The sequence below is a fragment of the Myotis nattereri genome, assembly GCF_964212035.1.
Source record: "Myotis nattereri genome assembly, chromosome: 10".
NCBI classification, from domain to species: domain Eukaryota; kingdom Metazoa; phylum Chordata; class Mammalia; order Chiroptera; family Vespertilionidae; genus Myotis; species Myotis nattereri.
Window position 1 is genome coordinate 17,044,848 of NC_138085.1, and position 16,369 is coordinate 17,061,216.

Here is a 16,369-nt window from a genome sequence, read left to right on the forward strand (position 1 = left end):
CAGACAGGGCTCTCTGGGAGGTCTCTGAATTGTGCTTGCGACTTTTCTCTCAGTGTGACATTCTTTCCAGTTGAAAAGTTAAAGAGGGTACAGGCCAGGAGTGGGGAAGGAATGGCCAAGGTCGTGGAGAGGATGGGTGGCTCAGAGCCCTGGGCCAGGAGGGAGGAGTGCAGGGAGGGGGGAGAACGAGTGGGAGGAGGGGGGTGGAGGGGAGCAGGAGAGGGAAGGGGAGCTCTGTGGGTAGTGGTCCAGGCCCCGGTGGAGGTCTGGCGGGAGTCCGGTGCCGGGTCATGTTAAGAGGCTGCAGAGGCTGGAGTGGGGATGGTCTGCCTACGACCATCGGGTTTATCAGCAGTGGTGGCCACGTGCAGAGTTGGTTTGTTTCTTCCCAAGTTGAAGTGATGACCGTTTGAAATGGATGGCTCTCTCTTTCTTTTCTTTATGTTTTTAAGGTTCGCTGCGTGCTGGAAACGATGCTGGTTCTGAAGAGCAGTGGCGTACAGAGGATTCCGGGCTGTGAGCCTGAGCCTGTGGAGAAACTGAGGAAATTGCTAAGAGGGGAAGTGAGTGCCCTGTGGATGTGGACCCACCGTGGAAGGCTGGGAGGTAGTTGGAGCCGCGAGTCGGGTGCCCGGCCTGGTCAGCAAGAGTTGCGAGGGATCGAATGGCAGCTGTGTTTCTGCGGTGAGACCCTGTGAGGGGCCCGTGTGCAGTGTGTCCCTGTGAGATCAGCATCCCCCACACTTAGCCGGTGGTGCTGGACTCAGCTGTGCAGCAGAATCACCATAGACCTTCTGACCACTTTGGAAGAGGGCCCACCAGGACCAGAGGCGTTAGCCCAGCAGTTGAGGGGCTTGCCTATGTAACCACCCCAGGTATGTTTACGTGGGACCACAGCAGAGACCCACCGCCCTCTCCAGTCAGGGCGTCCTCTACCCTTACTTCTTTATTCATTTTTCTGAGGAGAATTCTTATTTTATATATACTTTTCTTGACTTCACAGAAAACTGGAGACGGAGCGCGAAAGAGAAACGCCAATGATGAGAACCATTGATTGGCTGTCCCTGGACAGCCCCCATTGGGGATGGAGGCCACAACTGGGACATGGGCCCCAACCTGGAAGCCAACCATAACTGCCTGGTTCTGGTTCATAGGTTGACACTCAACCACTGGACCAGGCCGACAAGGCTCGGGTGCCGGTAAACCTGCTTGTATAAAGAAAAGAATGGTATTCCTGGTTTAGTTAGCTTCAAGGTATTCTTTGAAACTATTGGAGAAGTTGCTAAGAATTGATAACTGAAAATTTGAGAATGACTTTCTACGACCTAATGGAACCCACTTTTTCTTTAAATCCTATGGCAAGGATGTGCTTATTGATTTGAGAGAGAGAATCATTGATGTGAGAGAAAAGCATCAGTTGGTTGCTTCTCATACACACTCCCACTGGAGACTGAACGCCCAACCTAGGTATGTGCCCTGACCGGGAATTGAACCCACAGCCTTTCCGTGTAGAGAATGATGCTCCAGCAAACTGATCCACACCGGCCAGGTCGTGGACCAATTTTTAGGAAAGAAAACTTTCTGTGACTCCTAACCTTTGTGCATATCCGTGGTCCAAAATACAGCTCAGTCCATGGGCGTTCATGGAACACCTTGATGACTTTGAGTTGAGTGAATGAGATGCAATGTGTGCAATGTGCTCATCACTGTGCCAGGCTTGTGCTCACTCTTTTGTGGTTTCAGTCGGCCTCATCCTGTTTTCTGTGTCATTCTTATGTATTTTCCTTAAAAATAGCACTAGGTTCATAACTTTTGCATCGTTTCTCTAAAATGTTGGCCCTGAAAACGGGGAGCAGAGAGTTTGAATTTTTATCATCCAGTTTATATCCCTTTGGCATAAGCTCATCAATTCAACTGTTCTTGAAATCTTGATTTGCATAATGATAAATAATTTTCATTATCTCAAGATTCCTTAAAGTATATGTTATTCGCTGTGTTCTCACTTCAGGTCACTGCATCTATAAATTTGTTTCCAGGTTAGATCACATTTCGTTGGACATGAATTGAAATCTCATCATGCTGCCCACAAATGAAGGCGGTTAGATTTATGGAATAGCTTCTGTACGAGGAATTGATTGAGATAGGTATGAAAAAGTAACCCCTTTAGGTGGGATTTTTTTCAGTTTTGTTCTTTTGTTCGGGGCAGGAATAAACTGCTGGGGACTCGCTATGATTACAAGGAATATTAATGGTGCTCTGTTAAGCATGATTGTTCTGTTCTAATGAGGGAAAGCACGTTCTGATCTGGTGGAGAGTTGTCCGCCCTGGGACATGGGAGCTAACAAGGGAATGCAGGCCACCCTCCTTTCTGAGAAAGGCCTAGATCAGCAACCTCGTTGCCTGTAATCTGGTCCCGGAGCCACCCGGCATCTGCCAACACCCAGCCCGAGTTGCCTGTAACCTGTAACCACTATAACTTCCTAATTTCCCAGGCCTGAAATGTCTGCTTTCCCGTGTGATCTTTGTCCTTCTACCCAAGATAAGCAGCTGGCTTATTGGGGGAGGGGGACAGGGGGTAGAGCAGACGTTTGTGGGTTACCTGCTGCTCTCTCCTTCTGCTGCATTCATGGAATAAATGATCTCAACCCTGTCTCTGCTCATTGGCTCAAGGAGTGACCAGCAGCCCGGACCCATTGCTTGTCCAGATTCACTTTCAGTAATTTTATAACAGTCATTGGAGCTGGATAATGAATCGAAATGCTAATCAGTACTCTCCCCCCACCCCCAATCTAAGTCCAAAGATTTCATCTACTTTAAACAATTTAAATTTGTCTTAAATTAAGAATGAGTTTTTTAATTAACCCAAGTAAACCATTACTAGTTTAGAAATAATTGATTGGCAGCCTAAATGTTTAAATTCTGTTCTGAGGGTGCCTGTATATTTGTTCTCTAAATGTCTTTCTTGCATGTGCTAATTTAGTACTCCTTGCACTGAAAGCTATGTACAAAGTCCTTTTGTTAAAATATTTTCCAGTCCGGCCGGCACGGCTCAGTGATTGAGTGTATCACTACGACCAGGAGGTCACCATTATATACCCAGTCAGGGCATATGCCCTGGTTGGGGGCTTGATCCCCATTATGGGGCGTGCAGGAGGCAATTGATCAATGCTTCTCTCTCATCATTGATGTTTCTCTCTCGCTATCTCTCCTTTCCCCTCGGAACTCAATAAAGATATATTTTTTTAAAATATATAAAGTATAGCCCTAGCCAGTTTGGCTCACTGGATAGAGGGCTGACCTGGGGATTGAAGGGACCCAGGTTTGATTCTGGTCAAGAGCATGTACCTTGGTTGTGGGCACATCCCCAGTGGGGAGTGTGCAGGATGCAGCTGATCGATGCTTCTCTCTCATCAATGATTCTCTCTATCCCTCTCCCTTCCTCTCTGTAAAAAATCAATAAAATATATATTTTTAAAAATATATATGTATATAAAATATTTCTCAAATATATAGCTTTACTTTGTTCATTTTTCTTATAAACTACACATTAGTGAGTGGTCTGTCAAATTGTTTTTTAGGCAATTGACTGGTGGACTTGAGGGGTCTTACGTATGAACTATTGACAGTCGATGGTGAGAATTTCCGAGCTGGGCTCTGTAGGTAAGACTTCACAAAATAAAATGATTGTGTAGTTCCCTGAAAGGAACGAATCAAATTTCTGTAATGTGGCTGATGGGAAAAAATAATTTTTTGAAACATAGACAGACATATCAGAATGAAGTGGTTAATTTCCATTGATAATGGTATAGGATCTATAAACATAACCTTTATGTTTCTTTATATTTTATGTGCCAGATAGATCTTAATCTTGATGGGGAGAGTGTCCTAATTTTTGCGTATTCCTAAAGCAGTTGGCATGGGGCATGAGCCTCTGGCAGAGCCGTTTAGAATGCTTGGCCTAGAGCAGTTTGGTTGGGGAGCCATGGAGACAGTGGAATGTTAGGTGTGAGGTCGGTGGGCGTGGAGTCGGTGGGCGTGGAGTTGGAGGGTGAGGAGTCGGTGTTTGCGGAGTTGGTGGTGCGGAGTTGGTGGTGCGGAGTCTGTGCGAATTGTCAGTGTGTGAAGAGTCCGTTTGAAGAGTTGGAGTAAGAAGAGTCGGTGGTCGTAGAGTCGGTGAGTGCAGAGCCTCTTCCTGTGTGAGAATGGACTGTCCCTGCCTCCCCCTCAGGGCTCTTGTGAGGAGTGACTGTGCAAGGACAGAGGGCACCTGGCGCAGGGCCGGGATGGGCAGAGAGACAGTGTCCAGGTGACTCCCAAGTCTGTGAACAAACCTTTCCCGCTGCCAGGCTTTGACCAGAACCGTGTCCACTGGCGGCAGGTCCACAGCTTCCCTTCTACCAATTGGGATCCCTTGGCCTGGCCTACGGGAATTCGGCTGAAACTGGCTCTCTGACAGCCCCTGAGGAGTCCCAGATTGCGAGAGGGCATAGGCGAGGCAGTGGGACTCCACTGGTATATGATGAGGGCGGGGAGGGACACAGGAGGTTGGCTAGTGGGGAGGGACCCTGGGAGGGCCACAGGGCATGTCAGGCCTGTCTAGTTCAGCCCCAATCAGCCAGACCCCAGCAGCAAGCCAACCTGCCAGTTGCAGCGTCTGCCACCCAGTGGTCAGTGCACGTCATAGCAAGCTGTTGAGTGGCCTTAGCATATCATTCGTGTATTATGCTTTCATTGGTTGAATGGATGACCGGACACTTAGCATATTAGGCTTTTATTCTATAGGTTGTTAAAAAAAAAAAACAACAAAAAAAAACGGATAGGGCCTGACTGCTGTGTTGCTTTCTGTAAGGATGGATGTAGGTGGGTGACTGGCAATAAGGGTTTCTGCTGGCAACTAGGATGTGGGCCGAGCTGTGATTTGGGAGTCCCTACGGCCTTTCCAAGACATGGTAAACCAGCTAAGGGGCCTGAGAGCCGCCCGTCCTCCTGTCACCTGCTTTACAGCCCTGTGCTGTGCGTCACTTTGCTCAGACACCACAGAGGCCTCATGGGTCTTCATCACCTACAACGGGGTCAGCATGTCTTTTAGTGGCTGTAGGTCTCCCAGAAGGACCCTGTGTTGGAGTCCCTTCTGTGAAGCTGAGCTCTAGGAAGCGAGCAGGTGCATGGAGGCCCTTCATCCTGGGGAATGAGGGTAGCTGCACTGGGGCGGGGCAGGCCAGCGGGTTCCATGGTGCGCATCCTCACCCCACGCCTCTTCCTGCACTAGGATCGTGGACACATCCCCCAGCAGTTCCTTGAGGAGCTGCTGGGGGACATCATGGCCCTCGAGGCTGAACAGGTCCAGAGGAGGAACCAGCCCGCCCACCAGAGCTGGGACCTGGAGCTGCTGATAGAAGGTAGGCAGCAACCCCTGGCGCCGGGGAGCCAGCCTGGCTGTGGCTTCTCCCTCACCCAGGGAGCTGAGCCCTTGGCTCTGAATCTCCTGGGTCAGCCCAACCTCAGCCCAAGTCAGTAGGGTGTGATTCAGGGGCCATTTGGGACCGTTTCATTGCCATTCTACCCAAGGGGAACATGAGGGGCCTGGCAGCCTCAAAGTCAGGACATGAACTACAAGTAAGTAGATTCAGATTTCTCAGCGCCCGTGTGGGCAGTCCCGGGAGCTTCCAGATGACAGCACGCTGACCCCAGAGGCTGTCTTAGATCTGTCCGTGGGGGATTGAAAGCTCTGGATGGCAGGAGCTTCCCCAGTGCTCACTCACCTGCATTATAACAGAGGCCTGGGCTGATTTCCTCCATTCATGTCCTCCTCGGGCAGATGGGTGCAGTCTGCACTCTGTCTCCCTGGGCAGAGACTGCTCAATGACCTCTCCTCCCGAAGGACCTAACCCACGGGTGGCAAGTCCTCGACACACGCGCCCCAGATCCGCTACCCCCCGCAGGCATACTGGTCAATTACCGTGCCTCCCAATCCCCAGCTGAGCCACCCAGACCCCCCCCCCCCACTCTGACGGCTGGCCCGGACCATGCCATGTCTTTGCCATCTCTGTGAGTCTCTGAAATCCTTGACTAGACAGTCAGGTTAGAACTCGGTAAAAAGTGGTTCCAGAAGTTCCAACGTTTGGAACTTCTGCTTTGGCCTCTCCAAGGTCACCTGCCTTCTTCTTAAGGTCTGGATGGCTCCCCTACCGGCCCCCAGCTGAGCCAGCACAGGGGCCACAACCAACAACGGCAGCACCTTGTGTACGACACCCAGCTGACCATCCCCGGCCCTCACACCTTGGCCTCGGGGTGGGGGGGTGGCCGTCTGGGGTGATGGTCCTCTCGGGGCCAGAGTCAGAGAGGGGAAGTGGAGGCCCTGGAAGCTGGGCTCTGACTCCACTTTGTTTTTCAGCCTGCACGCGGATCACTGATTTGGAGGAGAATACCCATGCCCTCCGGGGCACAGTAAAGACGCTGCAGGAGGAGAACCAGCAGCTCCGGAAAGAGGTAACGGTGGGCGGTGTCTGGAATAGACGGGCAAGCCGGTGGCCAGGTGTCCCGTGGGGTGACAGGTTTGGGGTTTGCTCTCAAGCCAAGTTCACTCTGTGACCTGACTGTGTCACGGGCTGGGTCTTTGGCTCTGCAGCTGGAAGAGTTGGGGACCCAACTCACCCAGGACAAGGCCAACAGCCAAAAGGAAGAGCTGGAGGGAGAACCCCAGTCTAAAATCGCCAACACCGTGAGGCCCTCCAGGGCCACGCAGGTAGGCCCTCCAGAGCGCATGTCCCCCTGGCGCCCCCGCCTGCCCGAGGGAGCCTCCGGGATCACAGCCATGTCCTGGTCATTGATCAGTGATTCCTGGGTGACCATATTCCCTCGCTCAGCTGCAGCTCAGACCAGCAATTCTCAGCCGCTGCCGGCCGCGGGGGCAGGTGTTGCCTCCCTGGGACACTGGCCATCTTGGTGGTGGTTGACAGGACTGAGGGGAGGAGGAGGGCGGTGCTGCTGGCTGTGCCCATTCGATGGTTGTTCCGTAAATGTCAGGGTCAGTTGGCTGCTAGTGTTGTTCAGATATTCTGTATCCTGACTGCTGTGCTATGTACTTTTTCTTTTTCTTTTATTTTTAAAATATTTTTATTGATTAAGTTATTATTTTTTTGTGTGATTTATCACTATGCTTTTATTATGTTCAATTTGTAACAATGAAATTGGGGGTCACCGCAACATGAGACACTGTATTAAAGGGTCGCAGCATTAGGAAGGTTGAGAACCACTGGTTTAAGGTTTATTTCGACCTCGATTGCTGGCCCCTACCTAGCCTGGCCCTGTTCCGGGCTTGGGCAGGAGGCAACCAACTGATGTGTTTCTCTCACATCGATTCTTTCTTTCTTTCCCTCTCTCCCCTACTCTCTCTAAACATCAGATATCCTCTCTGGGTGGTAAACGTGGTCGGGGGTGAATGTTCTTGAGCATCCCCAGGAAGGCCTGCGGGGATGCTGCCTCCACATTCTGGAAGGTGTTCTGGACTCTGCCAAACAGGATGAAGGCTTTCTCCTCCAGATCGATGAACCCCAAGTGGTTCTCATCGAACAGGATGACGACTCCAGGGTAGCGCCAGTGTGAGGGACATACGGGAACAGTTTCCATGCCATAGAAACACATCCTGCAGGTCCAGGGGTAGTTCTGGTCCCCTGGGCTCACGCCCACAGGCAGAACAAATGGGACAGGCTGCTCCTCTGCAGCTGCAGCCCCGGACTCCCCTACGCTGGGCTGGGCGGGGCTCTGCCAGCCATGGCCCTCGCTTTCCTCGGTCCCGTCTTCTTGTTGCTGCTGCTGCTCCCGGAGCACCTGCTCCTCCATCTCCCGGACCACGCGGGAGAGCTCCTGGAAGTCGCGGAAGATCTCGCCATCTCGCAGCTGGATGCAGCGCGTGAGGTGGATCTCTAATATGTGGAATGCGATTCCCGTGCTGTGCGTGAGCCTGGCACACTTCCCGTGGAAGCTGAGCATGAAAATCGTGAGGCCCAAGCGATCCGATCGCATTTGCCTTGGAAGAGGCCTGGCCTGATGAGGTCCTCCGGGTGGCTGGGCAGGAGGTAGAGGCGGCGGTAGGTCCAGCAGTGATGCCGCACTGACTGTGACATTCCATATCAGCGCCCGCAGTCCCGAATTCCTCCCTAAGCCGCGTGGGTGAATCCCTTCCGTGGTCTCTCTTCTGGCACTGGCTGGTGAGCCTGTCCTTCCGAAGCTGCAGGTGGCGGCTGTGGGGCCTGCGGTGGCGGCCTTCCATGCACTCCACCGTGGCTGATTTCCGCTCCGTCAGGCGGATTCGGAACGCGGGCTTGAATTGCATTGGGACGTCCACATGGGTGTTAAGACCAGGCCTGTACGTCCAACCAGTAATGCCTAAGACGTCCACCGCTACATACAGCAGTGTTTTATAGAGCTCAATATCTCGCCCCCACAAACCCAAAATGTGTCTGTCTGGGTGGAACAGCTTCGCATAGACTTCTCGGTAAGACTTGCCTACTGCCTCCAGATTCTGCAAGGTCTCACAAACGCCAACCTCCTCCCGGCAGCGCCGTCTCCAGATGTTGTCCAGGTGCAGGGTGCGGCAGAATTTGGTGCAGACCTGGGCCAGGCTGGCCAGGTCGGTGACGGGGAGCGAGGCACAGATAACCACCAGCATCTCCACCCGCAGGTCCTGCAGCGAGCAGTGCGGGGGCGGCCTGGGGCTCGTGATTCTTCCACTTCCCACCCAGCACCCCACTGCGGAGTCCGCCTCGTGCTGCTTTTCTGCTGGGGCCCGCTTGCCCTCGGCCGCTGCCTTCTCAGCCGGGCCCTGGCTCTTCTGAGGACACCGCTTGCCCTGGGCCTTTGCCATCTCAGCCGGGCCCTGGCGCTCCTGAGGACACCCACATCCCCGCGAAGAGTCCAAGCCCCAGAGGCAAGCGCACTCCTCCATGCCTCCTTGCTTACCAGCCACCACAGTCCATTAAGTTATTACATATGTGTCCATATCCCCACATTGCCCCCTATCGGTGTGGGGAGGGAACTCATGCTCTCAGCCCCGTGTTGTCCGTGTCCATTGGTTAGGCCTATATGCTGGCATAGAAGTCCTTTGGTTGATCTCTATGTCCTTTTAAAAAAATAGGCTTTTACATGTGGTCACAGAGGGCAGCCAAGGAGCTGATCCAGAGAGTGGGCATCCTGTGCCCCTAAAGGTCCCGAGTGTGGAGAGGGCGCAGGGCCCCCGTAACACCATGTGGGCCCGGCCAGCGAAGTTCCTTCAGTGCTGGGGGAACCGCACTCAGCACGGCTGGTGCTGCCTGCCCCGAGGGTCCCTGCTCTTCTGGGGTCTGCACTTGCCCTGCTCTTGGCCCCTCACTGCATGTGGGGGTGCAGGGATATGGGGTCTGTTGCTCCCCGGGGCCGGCACCCAGTGAGGCATCCTCACCTTTTCCCTCTGGGCAGGAGGATCCTTCCAGTCTGGGCCCCCAGAACCAACAGGGGGCCGAGGAGAGGGAGCTGGAGGAGCCGGGGCAGCAGGACAAGCAGGTGCCCGAAGCCCAGGAGGCCCTGAAGCAGGAGCAGGAGGCCAAGGCCCTGGCCGCCGCCAGAGAGAACCACGGAGAGGAGGAGAGGCTGCGGCAGGAGAACGACAGATACCCGCCCGCCCCTGCAGCAGCATCTCCGCCTTCAGTCACACCAGCTCCCTCAGCTCCCGCTGCGCTCAGCTCAGGGGAGTCCCCTGGTAATGGTGCCCTTTCACCTGCCCTGTCACCGTCACAGCTGATGGTCAGGAGGGAAGGGCCTCCAGCTGGTGGCTGGGATGGAGCATCGTCCAGGTGTGGGTGACCGCCCCTCCCACATGGATGATGGGGATGACTGTGTCGGGCACGGCCATCTTCATCCTCTCTCACCAGCCATTCCAGAAGGACATATGCTTGCTCCCCGTCATTCCCGCGTTCCCTGTTGGCGAACTCACCTCCTCACTGAGATGCACTTGTCACCCCCCTTTGGTCCCCATGGCCTGTCAGGGGCCTGTCCATAGGGCGAGATCCTGGAATCGCCTGATGTGCACATTTGCAGCTGCGGTTGAACAAGGCCTCTGACTCCTGCCTGTTTCAGCTCTCACACTGCACACGAGCGTCCCTTCTGTGGTCCATGGAGTGCCATGGAGTCCTCTTCTCTTGCTTTTTGGTGGCGATTTCGCTGTTTGAAACGGCCCCCAGGTGGAGTGCTGCAGTGCTGTCTAGTGTCCCAAGTGCACGCTGCGCTGGGCCTCAGGGAAAATATCCGAGTGGCACATGAGGGTCGTTCCGGCCCGAGGTCTGGTGCTGTTGGCTGTCCCAGTGGGCATATGGCACAAAGCGTCCTTATGTCTTGATTGGTTGACAGAAATGTGGCCAGAGAACTGGTGGGGACAGTTGCAGTCTACACTGCTCAGTGCTCGCGGGGGCTCCATAGGACATTATACCGTGAATCCTGAGAATTGACTGCGTTTTTATCCTTCTCTTCAAACAGATGAGGAAAGAGGCTCAGAGAGATTCAATAACTTGTTCGGGCCAGTCCTGAGTGTAGTGGCCCAGTCAGGACTCAAATCCAGGTCTTGTCTCAGCCCAGTGGCCTGACCACGTGAAGCCTTCCTTCGCACAGCCTTGTTTTAATATGTTTGGGGCTACACAGTCAGGTGCCTGCGGGGCCAGGCAGGTCCATCAGGTGGGGAGGGAGTGTCAGCGGCAGGGCAGGCCCTCGTGGAGAATACACACCCTCTGAAGGCGGTCAGCTGCGGGGCGGACCTGGGCTGCCAGGCCATCCTTTTGTTTCTACTTTTTTATTCTTCTTATTATTTAATCCTCATCCCAGGATACTTTTTCCATTGCCCTTCTGAGAGAGAGGGAGGGAGGGCTGGGACGGAGGGAGGGTGAGAGAAAAAGCGATGGGAGAGACACATCTATTGGATGCCTACAGCACACACCCCTCTATGCCGGGGAGCAATCCCACAGCCCAGGGACATGCCACTGGGAATCCAACCCGTGACCATTCCGGACACAGGCTGATGCTATCACTGCTGAGCTGCCCCTGCCAGGGCCTTTGCTTGATGCGTTCTCCCCACCCTCCCAGAATCTCGGTCGCTGAATGTTGATGTGAAACGGAACATTTTTAGAAATATTGAATAACTAATTACTTTAAATTAAATCACGGAGACTGTGTGGGCCTCACAGGGCCCATCTGTGTTCACATGGAGTCCATGAGCCTCTGGTTGTTGAGATTTCAGGTAGAACCCTTACTCCTGGAAAGCCAGTCGGGTAATTATGCCGATGATAATGATGATGATGATGTCAGTGGCTTTACATAATGCTCCAGAATCTCTTATTTGTGTCAGGAGTTGGGATCAGAAAGGGACTTGGAATTGGGGAGAAGAGCTGGGCAAAGGCAGAGTTTCAGAGCAAAGATGATCTGATTCCAAGTTTATCAAGAGTGTTTCAGTCGAAGAACCCTTTTTCCAAGGAGGCAGACATGCAAAGCCTTCCATGGGAAGGATTTTTCACAGGCTGCTTTGTTGAATTGTGTCCCAGCCTGCCTGTCCTGTGTCCCAGCCCTGAGTGTGGTAGCCGGGGTGGCCACATAGAACCCCAACGGACACAGTTTAAGAACCTCTGAATGTGCTCAGCCCTCATTTCCACAGGGGAAAACCTGAGGCCCAGAGAGGATGGGGGTGTGATTGAGGTGTATGTAGGACAGAGGCTGGGAGTGCTCCTGAGCCCTGGGCCATGTGGCTCTCCACCCACAGGCTTACTTCCTGGACTGAGCTGCTTCAGGCGGAGCAGGAGGAACTACGCTCCCACAGGCAGGAGCTGCAGGCCTCCATAGAGGAGGTGGAGCAGAAGATGCGGATCTGGGAGGCTGAGTACCAAGACCTGAAGGCGGAGCAACTGCCCAAGGAAATCTTGCTCTACAAGCTGAGCATGCTGTGTGAGGTGAGGCCGGGGGCTGGTGGGCTTCAGGACACCGGGCCTGAACCCGGGGCTGACAGCCTGGGGCTCAGCCAGGTCCGAGTGGGTCCTCATTGGCATCTGTGCCCAAACACTGTGTGGGAATGTCACCCAGAGGCCGAGAGGAAGCCAGAGGCATTTAACGGGGACAAGCACCTTGGCTGGAGGGGATGTGTTAGAAAAGACCTCTCACCAACCTTTGCTTTTGTATTTTTTAAAGCTATTTTTCTTGATTTGAGAGAACAAGGGAGAGGGAGAGAGAGATGGAAACATCTATGAGGACAAAGAATCGTGGTTCCGCTGCCTCCTGCACCACCCCCGCGGGGTGCCAGCCCACAACTGGGGCATGTGTCCTTGACCGGATTCGAACCTGGGACCTTTAGTTCGCAGTCCGATGCTCTCTCCACTGTGCTAAACTGGTTAGGGCCTGACCTTTCCTTTTCGCAGGGCCGGGGGGGTGGGGGGCGTGCATGGAAGCAGCTAAGTGCTGTTTTCATTCTGTCCTCGCGGCTGAGCTCTTTGCTCTGTGCTCCCCGTGTCATCTCACTGAATTCTCACAATGCTTTTGTGAGCTGGCGCCCATCCTCATCCTCTGAGGTTGGGTCTGAACTCAGTTTGTTTGAAGCCAAAGCTTGGGCTTTCCCGCCACTCCAGCCCGATGATGTTCTGGGTGGAGAGTTGAGCAACCTCAGCCCCGAATTCCTATTCAGCCCGGCATTTATTTTTCTGATGTCAGAGAGAGGAAGGGAGAGAGAGAGAGGGATGGGAACTTCAATGAGGAGAGAGAACCTCTGATGGGCTGCCTCCTGCACGCCCTGTACTGGGGATCAACCCCTCATCCTGGGCGTGTTCCTTGACCAGGCATCTCTTTTGTGAACTCCTGGTGCATGGGGGGCCGCTCCACCACCTGAGCCACACCCTTTGGGCTGCTTCCTAATGAGATACTTTACATTCCTTTTGAAAATGGCTGTCAAGTCCTCAGAGCCTCTTGTACATTTTGCACTGATGGCGCCTCTCTGCTCAGACTGTCTGTGTTTTCTGTGCTCAGTGGCCACACGTGGGCAGGGCTGCGCGACTGGCCGGTGTACTCGGCCATCCCCATGTCATTGGCTGTGTTGGTCCTTGCGACTGGTGAAGCTCATGCCGAAATGGCCATGTTCATGCACGTGGCCCTTTTCTCCTTTTGGGAGCAGTTTCCCAGCAGTGGAGTCACAGGGGCCCGTGGTGTTGAGGACATTGTTGATCTGTGTTTCAGTCGCTCACCCTTGCGGAGAAGGACTGGCAAGAGGAGAAGTGTCGCCTGAGGAAGGAGATAGACACCTTGAAAGAGCTGAACCAGAGCCTCCTGGACGCATGGGGCCAGCACTGCACTGAGAACGTGTAAGGGGGAGGGGTGACCGACACCTGTCCGCACAGGGCTGCGGGCTTCCAGCTCCACGCCCAGGCCTCCACGTTCTGGGCAGAGAGCCCGCCGGCGAACTGGTGTCCCCAGGGCAAGGGAACAGACCATCTTCCCAGTGCAGCCTGCTCTCCTCTCCCCGGAATGGCTCTAGAATTCTGCAAGGAGCGGTGGTTGGATTTTGCTGGCTTCAACGACATGGCCCACTGCCAGCCGCTTTTTAATCTGCTTTTGGAATTAAGCTCAGTTTAAAAATGATGACAGAGGCAAAGAGAGGTACCTAGGGAAGCCATCCAGGTCGCGGGTTGAGCCCGTTCTCTGTCTGATTTCCCCTTGAGGGGCTGGAGAGAGGGTTGTCCTCCCTCTGCTGACGTGACACGGACCTGGCTGTGGCAGGGGGCCCTGCGAGGTGCACAGAACCAGTGACCTGGTGGCCACACACAGGCAGGGGTGATGGCGTGTGAGCAGAGCTGTGTGCCCAGCAGACAGATGTTGAGGAGCTCCAAGGAGGGGGACATGGAAGCGTGGTGTGGGAGTTGGGGTTCTGCAGCTGACCCGGATGGGGACAGGGCTAGCCAGGGGGGCGGGAGTTGGGGGGACGTGAAGGTGGAGCATGGGTGGTCGGGGTGCAGGGAAGGTGCAGGCAGTGGCAGGAGGGAAGGCTGGAGCAGGGGGCACTCAGATGGGGAAGGCCTCCATGCCTCGCTAAGGAGTCAGATTCCCTGGGAGTGAGTGTTTACGGGAGGCTGGTCTAAGGGCCGTGGGAGCTGCCAGAGAGGAGGCAGGAGGAAGAGGCTTGGTGCTGGAAACCTTGGGGTTGGAAGTCAAGTGACCCGAGATGCATCTGGTGGGCCCAGGGTGCTCTTCACCCCTCAGTGCTGAGCTGTGGGACTGTCCTTCCTTGTGATGGGGAGTGGCTGGCCAGGAGGGACAGAGGGACACGGTCACAGTGGCCACAGGGGCACTGACCCAGCCCCGCGGGGTCACGGTGCTGCTTCACTTTTCTCCCGGGTTCTTCTGCTCGTCTACAGCTGGCTCGCCACCTACCCAGGATGGTTTAAAGGGAAAGCCACACTGTAGTTTGGGGTGGAAATGACCATGGACTGAGTTGGCTCTCTACAGCGCAGCGGGTCCCAATGGCCAGCAGAGGTTGGGTAGGTGCCAACTAGAAGCATCGGGGCCTGGTACCCAGGGGGATGATCTGATGAAGGTCTTGCATTAGACAGTGTGTGCAGGAGGCCAGGGAGTGGGCAGGCTTCCTGAGCTGCCCCGAGTGGAGTCTTCCCAGCCCGGGGCGGGTTGGGGGCCTGTCTTGTGTGAATTTGTGCGCCTAGTGGTGGGGGTCGGTCAGAGCCAGACAGGAAAGCGCTCTAGCATAAGGCCCAGCAGCACGGCTGAGGGAAGAGAGGAACACAGACTAGAAGAACAGATGCCGAGCCAAGGCCGCTGGGAGCAGGTCAGGGTCGGTGGTCCTGGGCCCAGCGGTTTGCGAGTCATCGCTTTTCACAGCTGCTCACTTCACGGTGAAGTCTCAGAAAAGCCCGCGTCTCAGGTGGGACCTCGGCAGGCTCATGGCCAAAGGAGCCTGAGCTGCTGCCTCGATCCAGGGGACTCATGTTCAAGCAAGGAAACCAGGGTCTCTGCCGTCAAGGCCCACGGGTTTGCCATCCTGAGTTGCACATGGTTCGGGGCTTGCTCTCCTGAGATGTGGTCCAGCCTGCTCCTTGGTGCTACAGCAGGTCTCCTCACGTGTTAGGGTTCCCGGACCCACGCCACAAGCTCCCCTCCCCATCTTCCCCCCTCGGCGAGCTTGACGGTCATGAGAACCGTGATGTCATAGTCCCCGGAAAATGCCGGCCCTTCTCGGCTAGGTCCCAGCTAGGGCCGATGAGTCCATTGACACGTTTTATATAAAACCAGACTGTTCTTTCTTTCTCCTCTGTTTCCAGCGACACCCGGCAGACTATGCCTACAGGAGAGGCAGAAGACGACAGAATTGGGGCTCCAAAGGAGGCTCAGTGTCCTGCTCCTAGGAAGTGAGTTGATTTCAGCAGCAGGAACTTCAACTCAGAACAGGAAGCTGCTCTTTCACGAGTGGGGAAAGCCATGTGGAGCAGTGCCCAGTGTGTGGGTCCCGCACCTTCCCCTCTAGGGCAGGTCCCCTGAGCGCACCTCCCTCCCAGCTCTGAAAGAACTGAGGGTTTCTTTCCGGCCTTCCTCGGGGTTATCCTCTGAGGGTGGCGAATGCCAGCTGCCATGTCCGGTTGAAGGGGCAGAGAGTCTGGATTAGAGCCACTGAACCAGGACTATCAGGCTGTGTCTCCAGGTTTCAGGACCTAGAAAGCCATGTTTCTGTTTTGGGAAGGAAGCGTGGGCCGGACACCTGGGCCAGCACCCATGGTCTTCAGTCACAGGAACCTCTTGGTCTTCCCTACATTCCTCTGGAGTCTCTGGATGCCAGGGTGGTTCTCAAACACGTTCCCTTCTGCAGAGCAGCAGCCCCGGTGGTGGGCGGCTCGGTCCCCGAGGCTGCGGGCTTCCGTCCAGCAGGCCTTCCCCTGCGTCCGGGCCTGAGCCCCAGGAGCTGGGCCTTCAGATTGTCCTGCCCCAGCCGAGCCTTGAGGGCAAATCACCATGAATCCTGCAAGGGCTCTCTGTTGACATCACAAAACCACATAATTTCCCACCCTCCTCCTGTCCCTTGTGTTGGCGGGGACATTGAGGCCTCGATGAGGAAAGTACTCGAGTTGAGTCAGCACAGTGTCGCTCTGTGGCAGAGCCAGGATTAGAACCAGCTGCGGATCTTCTTGTGACATTAGAATGCCTCCATTTCCGGTTAGCTGCACTGTATGACCCTTTAAGTTCACTGTTTTCATTGATTCGTTTTTATTTTACTATATATATATATATATATATATATATATATATATATATATATACACACACACACATATATATATATACACACACACACACACATATATATATA